At 44.6% G+C, this 10,761-nt stretch overlaps 1 pseudogene; it reads left to right on the top strand.

Moving 5' to 3' along the window:
• Nucleotides 1-275: 275 nt before the first annotated feature.
• Nucleotides 276-1,394, top strand: LOC113269863 (nucleophosmin-like; annotated as a pseudogene).
• Nucleotides 1,395-10,761: the final 9,367 nt, after the last annotated feature.

A 10,761-nucleotide genomic window follows, 5' to 3' on the forward strand; every position in this document is an offset into this window, starting at 1 on the left:
AAACTCAGACTGGAATGGAATATTTTGAAGTTGTATCCTGAGATGAGACCTTTCATGAAAATAAACCACAGATTAAAAATAAAGTAAAATGAATTGCAGGTTTAAGGTTAAGTGATAAAGGACTAAAAGAAAATACGGACAAGTATTCTATGACCTAAGGATGGGGGTAGCATCTCTACGTATGATACCAATGACAGAAATCACCACAGTAACAGAGGCAACTGCCTCAAAGATAAAAGCAATCAAACAAATAAAAAAAAAAAACGGGAATTGCAATGAAAGTCACTATCATAACATTACATCAACAATATCGAAAGCCAACAACCAATGAAGAAAAACACGTTGATAACATAGGAAACAAAGTATGTTTAATGTACACAGTTATTAAAAGTCAGTAAGAAGCCTGGTACGACTCTGTCTTGCACCAGCAGTCCCTTACCTCCTCTCTCCCACCTCTGCACACACCACCACCCCACCCATGATGTGATGGGGATGGACATGAGCCCCTGAGGCCCCAGAACTATCGTTCTGGTTGTAAATTAAGACTGACATGGATTATTATTTTAAGGCAGATAACAAATAAAATGAGTACCAGTTATCTCTAAGAACAGGTTAAGGGCTGGTGCAAAGGACGAGCTGCACATTGTTTGAGCAGAGACAAGGAATTAGGACGGCAGTCCAATAACACTAGCAACTTTGGAAATGTCTGTACAGGCAACGAATTCCCTTGGACTTTCAAATAACAACACCTGTGGCTTGTGGTTGAGGGGTGGTTTGGGCTCATCCATATTAATGGACGGCACTTAATGCTGGAGGAAGACGCAGAATTGGACGATGAAGAGAAGTGGAATTCCTAAGTATATCCGGAGAGCAAGCAGCCCTTGGAAGTGGTGGCAAGGGTCCACACAAACACGTCAAACTAGCTGTTGAAGAAGATGGAGGAGGAGGAAGAAAAGGAGGAGGAGGAGGAAAAGGAAGAGAGGAAAAAATGCTCCAGTAAAGAAATTGATATGAGATATTCCAGCCAAAAAAGCATACAAATCAAACCAGAATGAAAAAGATTCAAAACCATAAACACCAAGATCAAAAGGTCAAGAATCATCAACAAAAAAAAAAAAAAGGAGAAGAAGAAAAGAAAACAGAGAAAAACTCCTAAAACATCAAAGGGACCTAGTTCTATAGAAGACATTAAAGCAAAAATGCAAGCAAGTATAGAAAAAGGTGGTTGTCTTTCCTAAGGGAAAGCCGAGCTCATCAATCATAGCAAGCACAGCTCTTGGATGACTGACCCAGAGGCTGTTCAAGATCTCTGGCAGTGGAGGAAGTCTCCTAAAGAAAACAGCTTAAACGGCTTGTTAAAATTTTCCATCTCATTTTATTTCTGTAACAGTTGATCTCTGGCTGTCCTTTTTATAATGCAGAGTGAGAACTTTCCTTACCGTGTCTGATCAATGTGGTCCAGGTTGCACTGCCAATAATGTGTTGTCCCAAAATGCCTGTTTAGCTTTTACAGGCAGAACTCCACCTTTTGCTTGGTTTTAAATACACGGGAAATGCTTTGACAGAACAAAGTAGTCATGGTGGTCAAATGGCAATGGTGAACAGACAAAAATATATGTGTGAAATAAACTTAGTTTTTTAATAAGGTTTAAAAACAATGAGAAAAAGATGAGCACCTCAACAGAAAAAATAATAGTGTGGGGAGCCTGGGGGTGCAGTTGATTATGTGCTCAAATCTTGGTTTGGGCTCGGGTCACAATCTCAGGGTTGTGGGATCGAGCCTCGAGTTGGCCTCCACACGCAGCACAGAGTCGGCTTGAGAGTCTCTCTCTCCCTCTGCCCCTTCTGCCCTTGATCTCTCTCTCTCTCTAAAATAAATAAATAAATAAATAAATAAATAAATAAATCTGAAAAAAAAAAAAAGAAAAAATAATACACAAAGGACATGACCAGGCAATTTACAAACACAGAAACCCAAATATTTTTTAAATATAGTGTCTTTTGTAATCAAAAAAGATGAAAAATGTAAATACACAAATTTTTCATGTATCAAATTGGCCATTCAAAAAAAAAAAAAAAAAGAAAAATGAAACCCATCTTTGGAAAAAATGTGGGGAATCCGAAAAACCAGGTGGGAATGACAACTGATGCAATTTTTTCCAGGCTGATTAATTTGGCACTAGGAATCAAAATCCTAAAATTTGCATTTCATTTGACATTGGAATTCCAAACTTAACCTAAGGAAATAATTGTGGATAAGCACAAAAATGAAGCTAAAACATCCATCAGAGTGTTGTTTCTAAGAGAGAAATAATATATTTGCTCCATTAACTGAAGAACATACAATGGAAGACAGGACAGTGATTTTAAATTGCACTGGGAAGGTGTTAAGTTTCAAGGCGCGTTTCTGAACGATATGATCCGATACTTCTAAACATACACTGTATATGCCTAAATATATAAATACCATATACTCACAGAAAAAGACTAAAAGAAGAGAAGTAAATGTCAGTGGTGGCTATCTATAATGAGATCATAGATGGTATTTATTTTGCTCTTTTTGCTTTTCCATAGGTCCTAAATTTTCTTCAGATGACATGTAACTTTTTATAACAATAAGAAAACTTGGTTTTTTTAAGACAGAATTCTAAAGGGAAACCCAACAGTACAACAGGCTCATGTTCCCCGCACCAAACTAAATGGCTTTCACTTACTGCTTCCAAAGATCACGCTGCCTCTCTCTCCCCCCCTTATCTGCATCCAACTCTGTAATAATTTCCTTCACATCACGAAAAAATTATCCAAAACCCCAAGCTCACTCATTCAATTAACTCCCTACCTCTTCCTTACTCAATATTCAATTAACATTGAATCACTTTAAGTCTTGCTATTTTAAAACCTTCTCTGGCTAATCGGTTTTTTTAAACGATCAGCCCTTCTTTTTCCTTCTGAGCCTTCAAAAATTTCCGAAGACGAGAGAATGTTTGCAGACAAGTCGCTCTGTTGTTCTGTACGGAGATACTCCACCGGCCCTCAGTCCCCAGTCCCTAGAGTCTAGTAGGTGTGCAAAGCAAAATGGAACAACTCTGAAGCTTCTAACCTATATTGGGTGGCATGCCAAGGAAAGCAGAGCATGGCGGGTAGGACACGAAAATACCAGACACAGGTCAAGGCGAAAATCTTTCAAAAAATGCCTCACCCCACATGGTTGTGTAGGAGGCATGCTGAGCCCAGGCCGTGCGGTGGGCGGGGGGGGGGGGGAGCTCAGGGCTTGGGGCTCCGTCTGCAGGGGGCAACTCGTGTGATTTTGGACCAGCAGTTCACCTGTTCTGGGCCTCAGTTACATCATTTCCAAAACTATGACATTATTTCTAAGGTGATGACCAAACTGATGGGCATTTATGCCCTTTTCTCTAGCAAGTCCTTTAATTCTGTAGAATCACAACATCCCCCTTAAAGTAGCTCACAGCCCGGGACATTACAGATGCATTTCTCTTCCTTCCTGTGGACACTGAAGATGTTTAGCCTACTTCCCAATGCCCAGTGTTCATCACATCTTATGACCATAGACGGCCTTGGCCATTTTCCGCTGGTTTCTCCCAGCTTCCTTTTCTCCCCTATTCCATCTTCCCTCGTTGATTCAGGCTATGTGTGAGTCACTCATTTATCTCTGTCGACTGGGGATTGGCCTTTTATTTTTTTTAACCTGAGGGAAGTTAGTCATTTGAAAGGCTTTAATCTATTCCAACGTGTTACAGATGTTGTTCTTTCAAGGTGAAGAGAGAGGCAGTTAAAAAACAGAAGGGCAAGAATTATAAGAACTATCACTCAGGTGGTCCAAGGATGGGACTCACTTCTTAAAAAGTTGGCAAACACCAACACCATTCTCAAACCAAAAGAAAAACAATCTCCCTGACCCCCTGACCCAAGACAAAAGAGACCAATACTAACTCCAAATGCTGGCAAGGGTATGGAGAAACGGGGTCCCCTGTACATTACTGGTGGGAAAGTACAGTGACACAGCCCCTCTGTAAAACAGTGAGCCAATGTCTCATAAAACTACACACGCACTTACCATATGGCCTAACAACTCCATTTGTGGGCATTTCTGCCAGATAAATGGAAACGTACGTTCACACAAAAACCTGTACACAGATGTTCACAGCAGCGCTAGTCACAATATCCCAAAACAGAAACCAAATGAAACATCCTTCAGTGGATGACTGGTTAGAGAAACATGGATATAACAAAACCATGAAATACCACTCTGCAATAAAGAAGAACAAACAATTGACAGACACGACAACTTGGATGGATCTCAAGCTGCATGAAACAATCTCAAAAGGTTACACCTATATGATTTCATTCACACAATATTCTTGAAATGACAAAATTATAGAGATGGACCAAGACTGATGGTTCCCAGGGTTGGGGGGAAGGGGAAGGGAAGGAGGTAGCTGAAGGTAGCTGGAGCTAGAAAGGGTAGCAGGAGGGATCCTTGCAAAGAAACTGCCCTGGATCTTCACTGCAGTGGTGAGCAAATCTATACAGGTGACAGAATTACAGAGAACTGCATACACACAGATGAGGACATGCGAAACTGGTGAAATCCAAATAAGATTCGTGCATTGTATCAATCTCATCGATATCAATTTCCTGTTCTTGATATTGATTATGCAAGATGTTGAGAGAGATCAATGCTAACAGCACATATGTGGACAATAAAGGAACTAGAATCAACTTACAGTACTGTATTTTTCCTGTAAGGTTTTCCTATCAAATAGAAATGCAAATCTGTCCTATAGTCCACATTCCCTGAAATTTTAAATTACTCCTAACTTTGGTGTTCTACTTTGTGGTGGTTGTCATGGTGATGTTTAAAGAAGGGGAGAACCATAAAGTGCTATACAAAGATCCTACTTTCTCCAAGGAGCTAGAATAGGATCTCCTGTGTATAGCATATATCTTGGTTCCCCACCCACATGGTGTGGCCAGCCTCAGCGGTCACCTGCAGACAGAAGTGCCAGGGAGTGGACACTTCAAGATCAACCCGCAAGTGAAGACAGACAAGGGCTGGTGAATAACATGGCATCTTGCTCTCGTGCCATGGGACGGACCTGAGATGTAATCTACACCATCTTTCAAAGGGTCCCTAGTGGAAAGAGATCTCAGTTGCCCACACCACTTATCTGCTTATGACTATGCCTTATACTGGCTTTTCCTTCTTTCCTGCCTCTCTCTCCCCTCACCCTCACTCCACCCCCCGAGTAAACCACTAAACCCAACTCCTTATCTCAGGGTCTCCTTTTGGAAGAACCCAAATCCAGATACTCACGCTGAGGATACACGGGATGCAGACTGCAGCGCCTGTCTCTAACAACTGATATTTTACTTTCCCTAATCAATAGCAAACTTAAAAAAATTTTTTTAACCTGCTACAAAACACAATTAGTTTATTTAAGACAGATGACAACACCCTCAGGTAAATACAGTCTTGGTCATTTCTGAAGCTCCTCTCCTATGTGCCTCGTGACAAATAAGGACACCAGCCATCAGGCTGTTTAACAGCTAACTGCAAAGCCCCTTGCACGCAGGTGACCTTCACCGAAGCGATCCACATTCAGCACACACATCTTTAGAAATCCGCCATACTTGTGTTCTAGATCCTATAAGACCACCCAGAGTCCACAAATCCAGAAGGCCCATCAAAAGAGCTGATGTGTCGGCCAGTTTTCAAGAGGGCACCAAAGTGACTTAGGAAAGTAACTTACAGAAAACTGGTCTGAAAAATGTTTTAAATGAAAGATTCTTTGAGATACTGAAAACCATGCTTGATATAACCCACCTGGACTCCTAACCAGCCATCGTCCTGGTGGTAATGCCTTGAACCGCTCTTCTCTGAATCTTAGCTGGTATCAAGGCTGCCCTCCAGTGTCCGCATGTTCAACGGTTCTGCTGTAAATATGTTTGTGTCTGTGTAGCATCCAGTTAGACTTGGGAGACAGAAGAGCGGAAAGAAAAACGGATCGGAAGTCTCAACATTTAGACCCCAGCCCTGCCTGCATCTGAGGAGTGGCAGGCAGAAGGGAGCAATTTGGGCCACAGCCCTCGGACTCCCTGGGTCTCTATTTGCTTATCAGCGAAATGAAAGGTTTGAATTAGATGAGAAAGAAAAACCAAGCTCTGTTCCAGCTTGACAAGGCTGTGATGCTAGACGGTGTTTTTGTTTAGGAGAAATGGGATCTGCAAGCGGTATTATTACCCATGCACTGATTCATTTAGCAATTACTAAGCATCTTCCGCGTAGCAAGCACCGTGTGAGGGACACCAAGTGTCACCACGCGTAAGAGACAGGACCACCCCAGCCTTTGCCACAGCTCAGGTTCTCACCTCTATACTTCTCTTCATCTAGGCTTCAACTGCTCTGGATTCAATGTCTCCGGAGCCAGCGTCCACCAGGCCAAGCATGGGTCATGTGCTTGTCCTCAAGCTCTCCAACCAAACAGAGAAAGAATCTGGCCTCTGTCAACTTTCATGGAGGCAGGCAGCAGGAAGTGGCTGTCACTGGGAATTGCCCACCCACCAAGATGACACACATCACCAATTGCCCCAGTAGGAAATCAGAGGACTCAAAGGAAGAGGGGGATCTGAACGCTGGATGACACAAGTCCTCCACATCTGCGTCCCTCAGCTCTCTGACGCACAGGGTAAATGTCTGTGTGCACATGTGCCATCTTCGGGGAAGAGAGGACCCGTACCCTTCACCCAGCTCTCTAGACGATTCCGGCTCAGGCAGCGAGAAGTTAAATCCAAGGGGGTCTCTCACATTAGTGGGCGGATCGCTCTGTTTCGTTTTGCCTGGTGTTCTCACAGGAGAACCTCCTCAGGAGTCTGGAATCTAGACTGGGATAGCCTCGCTGGCTCTATCTAACACTCCATGTCCTGTCACCACCACCTTCACCAAGAGGCCAGCAGAGAAAATGTTCAGCACAATGTTCAGGACAAGGGTGCCACGCGGTGCGTAGGTCATAGGTCACATGGGGAACTTCCCAACATGTCATGGATAAACACCACTCGCTATGTTGGTCCAAGCTGGCAGTGGATTTGAACCTCTGATCATCGAAAGTTGATGACATCAGGCCACCACAGGTCCTAATACCTACTTAGCATCAGAAATTCGGTTTCCACCAACTGCCCTTTGCTGCAGCTCCTCTCTAACTGATCGGTGTAATTAGAAGGCCAACACAAAAGAAACTTTGACATTAAACCCCAAATCTACACAGGAATGCAAAGAACTCAGAACAGCCAAAACAAGTTTGAGAAATATGTCAAAAAATTATTAAATTGCACAGTGCTTTTTAAATATGTGTGGCTTTAGGGGCACCTGGGTGGCTCAGTCAGTGAAGCGTCTGCCTTCGGCTTAGGTCATGATCCCAGGGTCCTGGGATGGAGCCCGAGTTGGGCTCCCTGCTCAACAAGGAGTCTGCTTCTCCCTCTCCTCTGCTCCCCCGCCCCTCATGCACAGGCATGTGCACACTCTCTCTCTCTCAAATAAACAAAATCTTTAAAAAATAAATAAATATGTATTGTTTTATTTCAACTATTTTTCATTAAATTTTTTTTTTGATGAGAGAAAACAATATTTGGATATCAGGAACATTCCAGACATTGCCTGCCTATGCAAAGGCCTATCCATGAGATCATTTACGACTGTGCCCCTCCCAAGCCCACCCACCCCCAGAGGTAAGTGCTATTCTGTTTCGTGGTTAGCATTCCCTTGCTGTTTTTAAAAACATGTTTACTACAGATGTAGTTTAATTCTGTTGGGTTTTGACCTTTATAGAAACAAAGTCATGTTCCGCATATTCTTCTGTGACTTGCTGGTTTTATTCTACAATTTTTTAGTAATATTCATGCATGGTGATGGTGGAGGAGGAGGAGTATATTCATTTTCGTGGCTGTATAGTATTCCAAAACATTTCTATTCACCTCATCTTAATGGAGATGTATAACATTTCCGGTGTTTTACGTTTCAAATATTACCACTGTGAGTATGTGCACAAGAATTTTTCCTGAGTACATTCTTAGTCACAGACTCCCAGGCCACAGCATAGGTGTATCTTCCCTTTTATTAAATAAAGGGAATTATTCGTATTCAGACCATTATTAAATAAAGGTCTCCAAGCATGTGGACCAGTTTACCCTGTCCCCAGCAGTGCATAAGAGATCTGGTTGCTTTACATCCTCAACAACACTTGATATGCTCAGACTAGCTCAATGCTACCCATCTCGGGTATGGAAAATGGCAGAGCAAGCTGGTCCTTCGTTTGCCTTCCCAAAGATGACTTTTTTGCCTGTCAGTCCTCACTACCAGATACTCAGATCCTGAAAAGCAGGACACATGCGGAATTCAGCTTTGCGGCCTCTGCACGGAGCCCTTTTTAACACACAGGACCAATTAACAGTGGGGGAGTGAGTGATGCCCGTTCGTGGGCTTCCCAATCGACAAGGCTCAGGAAGGAATGAAATAGGAAGCCAGGGGTCGGAAAGAGAAGGGCAGCGAAGGTTGACCGATCCCATCTCTTGCCAAGTGAGATCTCACAGACCATGTGGGGAGAAGATACAGGGGAACAGAAGCACGGAGCCTGGAAGAAGGAATCCTGCTTTGTTTTCTCAGTATATTCTCTGTTGTCCGCATTGGGACTTCCTGTTAAAACACCAAGTGGGGTTAAGAGTGGAAGGGAAATGAAATTCTCTGCTTCAGAGAGATCTGCACCCAGAACCAGGAATAGGGATTACAGGCTCCTCTGCCACCTTGACCAACTTCCTCATCGCCTCTATTCCTCAGATAGAGCCCAAAGAGGGGGCCCCCTCCAGGGTGGAAGTGGGAATGGGGCAAATGCTAAGCAAGTCCCCTGAGAGCCCGAAATCAGCCATCAGCAACACTGGTAATGGGCAAAGCCCTGGTGGCGCCTGCTGGGCTGCTGCTGTCACCCCAGGCTGCACCATTTGACCTGCTTCCCCCTTGTCCTTCCCAGCCAGCAGTGGCGCATTCCTGGCAGCTGCCTCTTTGCAGAAATCTGCACCAAAATTAAACCCATCAAGCTGTCAGCCGCGTTGCCGGGGCTGCTCCCATGTCAGCCCATGTCATGACAACCGATGATAGAAATTCAGGCTTCATGGGGAGCATCTGTTTCCTTTTTAAAATCGCTTTAAAAAGAAGCCTGAGCAAGGCGCCTGATGCTCGGGACAGTGCAGGATGCCGAGGCGCACAGCCCCAGCACCTGCGGGGGGTGGCGGGGGGGGGCACTTCCTCTAGAAGTTAGGAAGCCAGTGCGGGAGGAGGGCCGAGTTCCAAAAACAGCAGCCTTCGGGGGAGCAAGGGAAGGACCCACAGGAGTCCCGGCTTCTCCTCCCTGGGGTCCTCCTCTTCTTAAACACCACCCAGCACATGCTTCTTCGAAGTCCAGTGCTGCGGCCCTGGGTTAAAACTCAGTTTTGCCTTCTCAGGAGGCTCTTTGTCCCAAGGCACCTCCAAAGCTTCCAAAGTATTGGAGATTCTCTCCTCTGACCACCTACAGTGTGGAGAGAGAGGGCAGAGGAGGGCCGAGGGTTTCTTACCCCAAACACAAACAGTCTCCCCTTTGATGGGCCTGTGATTCAGGATTGCTCAGCGACATAAAATCTGGGGAAGAAACAGCATTAGCTGAATCCCTGCTGCGTCCCTGTCTCCAGCTTCCCTTGGCCCCTGCCCAGGATATCTCTCTCTCTCTCTCTCTCTCTCTCTCTCTCTCTCACACACACACACACACACGTATGCATTCTTGTGTTGACTAAATAGCCCAAGACACAGATTAAGCACATTCGTATTCAGTATTCAGCATCTGAAGAATCTTAGCATCCATTTCTCCCTTTTCCCTCAGGACACTGAAACCCAGAGAAGCCAAGTGACCTCCAAAAGTGCACAGTTTGATATTAACAAATAGGGGAAGAGATCCCAGAATCTTTTGCTCCTGCCTTTTGGGGCTGAGTCTGACCAGACAAACAGCAAAAAAACAACTGGGAACCCTTTCTCCAGAGAAACACAGAGAATACTGCAGCACGGCAGAGGAAAGGCTTATCTGACAGGATTTTGGAAGGAAGGAACAATCAGACATCACCTACTTTAAAAACAGATTTTAAAGAATGCATATGGGCCAGCTTTACCTTACTGCAGACAGGATTAGAGCGAATGAATGGCTGAGGGAATCCCTGCAACATGGGCAGTAAGTACGGATAAGACTTCAGTCTTCAATGACGCAGAGGCCCCAGAATTCCTTGGGCAGCTCAATGGTGGATGGCTGATCTTCCAGGAAGACTCTGCCTTGGCCGAGCATGTGTGTGTCAAAAGCCAGGTTCTAGGCCGGCTCCAGGGGTCTCTGCAGATATAAGAAGAGATTCTGAGGCATGGCAACGTGCTGTGGGTGGTAACAGCAGCACTGGCTTTCACTGACTGAGCACATACCATACACCAGGCACTGTTCTAAGAGCCTCGTGCTAATTCCATATTTATCCCACACAGAAGCTCTACAAGTAGATGACAGTCCAACCATCTTCATATTCACAGAGCAGCAACCTCAGGCACTGAGAGCTTATGTAATTTTTTCAAGTCACGCAGCCACTAAGTGTCAGAGCCGACTTGAACGCAGGAGTCTGTCCGGGATCATGTGTTTATGCACCTACAGGAAGCCCTGGACGGGGGTCAAGAGGTGAGCATGCTAG

The sequence above is a fragment of the Ursus arctos genome, unplaced genomic scaffold (genome assembly GCF_023065955.2).
Source record: "Ursus arctos isolate Adak ecotype North America unplaced genomic scaffold, UrsArc2.0 scaffold_33, whole genome shotgun sequence".
In the NCBI taxonomy this organism is placed as follows: Eukaryota; Metazoa; Chordata; class Mammalia; order Carnivora; family Ursidae; genus Ursus; species Ursus arctos.